The sequence below is a fragment of the Sinocyclocheilus rhinocerous genome, unplaced genomic scaffold (assembly GCF_001515625.1).
Source record: "Sinocyclocheilus rhinocerous isolate Xijiao unplaced genomic scaffold, SAMN03320098_v1.1 scaffold605, whole genome shotgun sequence".
Classification (NCBI taxonomy): Eukaryota; Metazoa; Chordata; class Actinopteri; order Cypriniformes; family Cyprinidae; genus Sinocyclocheilus; species Sinocyclocheilus rhinocerous.
This window is the reverse complement of record NW_015661612.1, coordinates 2,384,461-2,387,848: the sequence shown is the minus strand read 5'-3', so window position 1 is coordinate 2,387,848 and position 3,388 is coordinate 2,384,461.

Here is a 3,388-nt window from a genome sequence, read left to right as displayed (position 1 = left end):
TTATTGTGGTCTAAAACCAGGTGTTTCAGTTTCATTGTCAAACCCCTGTATATATATATATATGTATGTGTGTGTGTGTGTGTGTGTGTGTTATTGCATTAGATACCAATATTAAACATCTGTAAAAAAATAATAAAAAAAAATGCTGCTAGAGTTTCTCATAACTAATGTCACTTATATTTAACTTTTTTCATATGAATGGCTGTTTAATTGAATGTTTTGCTTGAGAAGTTTGCCTGTGCAAATGTCATTTGTTTGATATTTTTTGGAGGCCACTATATTAACAACCTCAGTCCAACAGACCATGAAATTTATTGGGTAAATTATTCTTTACTGAACAGTGTTGATACAGAGAGTCAGATAAAATCAAATATTTATAAAGCATTTGTGCGTTTTGTCTGACAAAAAGAAAGGGAGCTCAGGGCCTTAAGAGGTGACTTTTGTCAAATCATGTGAGTAACCTGCAGTAATACTGAAAACATTCTATTTTCGGTCAGAGCTGATTTGATTGGACAATGGGGAATTCAGTCTACAGAAACTGCTGCTGCAGTGAAACATACTGTGTGGATGTGTCTGTGCTGAATTTAGTGTCTCTCGCCATTCTCTCTTTGTCTCACTATTGCAGAGCAGTGATTGTTCCATGATGCTGCATTGCCAAAATTGTAGATAATTGTTGTGTGTAGAATTTGTTGGATGCACAAGCAGTATAGAACTAGGAAGACATCTAATGTTTTGGTAACATCCTGTCTACTGCCTTCATCTGGTTGGAAAGTGCAGACAGCATAGATGTACCATGTTGACATTTTAAAAAATCTATCTAAATTATTACTCAATTTCTGCTGTGATATTAGCATTGTAGTCATAAATACTTACTAGATTGTCACTAAAGTTCTAATTTGTTAAATATAATTGGATATTATGTTAAGGTGTCTTGGAAGTCTTTTTGGGCACAGAGAACTCTCTAATTTTTTTAACGGAGTCGAAAGCATAGTGAACTAAATATTTTGCTTTTTGGTAAAAAAAAAAAAAAGAAAAACTAGTTTTTTTTATGTAGGACCTAGATGCAGTGATTCCTTTTTGAATCTGTTAATTCACAAGAACCGTCCAAATGAACCAATTGACTAGAATGAATTGGACCTTCCAGTGCGACATATAAGAGATGACCATTTAAGATAAACTGATTCACTAGAATGAATAGAACTTTACTGCACTGCATATGAGAATGGGATTTGCTTTCAAATGAACTGGTTCATTAGAACAGATCGAACTATGAGAGGGAGAGCACACAGAGTTTAATTACCTCAGCTCAGTCTAATCGGCAGTGAAGTTGCACGTGCGATTTAGTGTTCGTTTGAAAAAAAGTGGCTTGTTAATTAAACAGCTACACTATTTTTACAACAGCTGAGCTAACACTGCCAAAAATGCAGTTAAGGTTTACTTATTATTCCCCAACCATCATAACATATAAAACGCTGTCTGTTTAGTCATTCACTGGGCAGCAGCTCAGCTTCCTCAGGTTTCAGACAGAGCCTGTGTCTGTGTCTCTTTTTTTGTGGTTATTTGTCTAGTTTATTGTGTCCACTTTCCCTCAGATGCCCTTGGTCCAGCCAGCATCCTTCTTCTACTCAACCGCTCCCTTTACCATTGACTGTGGTAAGTAGGTCAGAAATTTGCTCACACACTTTAGAACTTTGCTGCTCGCTGTTGGCCTTGAGCCACCAGACGTGTTTACTTTACCTGACCAGTATAGTAGTACTAGAGAAACTTCACTTACAGAAGAGCATTGAGGTGAGAAATGTCTGATTCCCATTAAGAGCTCCATATCTTCATGACGATTTGACTTCATGACTTCATGAGGATTTCATGCCTTTAGTTTTTTTGCTATTTAGATTTAGTTAGATTAGCCATTTTAGATTTGGTGCTCATTATGTCTGAGAACGCACACAGCCACCAAACCTTTAATTCAATTACAAACTCTCTCTCCTGCCATCTTTATTATTCGTGTACTTTCTCCCTCTCTTTCTTCCCACATTCGCTCACTCACCCCTTTTCTTGATGTTCCCTGTTGTTCATGAACTACTTGAACTTGAAATTCATTAACATTAACATGACAGTCCTATTAAATGCACATCATGGGATTTTACAAAGGATTTGTTATTCATATAATTCGTATTACATTCCTCCATTCACATGTCCCAACATGACAGGATTTTGGATATTAAAAGATTGTGTTCACAGTTATGTATTTGCGTATTTACCAGACTGACTGGTATGAGATTAAATTGGTCAGACATAATCTATTTGTCTTAGACAGAACTGATGTTTCTCAGTTTTTCTTGTTTTAGTTAGTTTTTTGTATTTTGACAGAAATAATTTTTACACTTGTCAATATTTTGTCATGTCATTATTCATTAAATATGACTTAATTGGCAATTAATTTTAGTCAACAAAACATGTAACATTTAAATTAAATTGAATTGCACAATTAAACTAAATATTCAAACATTTTATATAGCCTATTATTAATGCATTTTATATATTTAGTCATGTATCGGCATTTAATAAAATCAATCAAGCATTTGTTTAACATAAGTTTAACACTAGTCCCAGAAATGGCCATGTTTAGGAAAACAAAATGTGACATTTGGTGATGCTATAGTAACATGGTTCATCTTTAAAGATCAAATGCAACTCATGTTACTTGATCTAAGCCTTATTGTCCCTTTTCTAAATCCTTAGTTGACTGAAATTCCTTGGATTACTGTTGGAATATTTGTTTGTCCAAATCTCAGTGGTGTGTTTAGATTTCATGCTTCATTGAAAGGTGTCCTATATCTATCAGTGCTCAAAGCAGCTGTTAAGACCAAACTGGCACTCATGTTTAGAGCACACCATGATCAACTCAGTGATCAAGTCAGTCAAACCGAAGCTGATTGCAGAAATTGCACACTCAAGGAAATTAGGAATTAATCGGTATTTGTACTAAGAGTTCAGCAGTCCATCCACTGACACACCTGTGCGTGTGATCAGCCATTTACGCAATATGTTACAGCACTGGTCACTTTCTATCCAACCAGATAAATCAATGTTCAATAGGAGGACCAGCCAATTCTATGGTTACCCAATATAGACGTCATTCCCCATCTCAGAGAGGGTGAGGTTAGATCATGTGGTGAGTGGTTATGTAATTCAGGATGCCACATGTGCACAAACACAGGAAATGCTTTCTCAAATGTAGATCAGCGTACACTCTGGAGTACATTCATTTAGAGCATTGAATCAACATGATACATAACGTATATTTCATAAGCACGTTTAGTAAGCTAAAGCCACCACATTGTGTCATCATTCATTTTAAATAGGAAATAGGAAAAGGCAATTAAAAAAT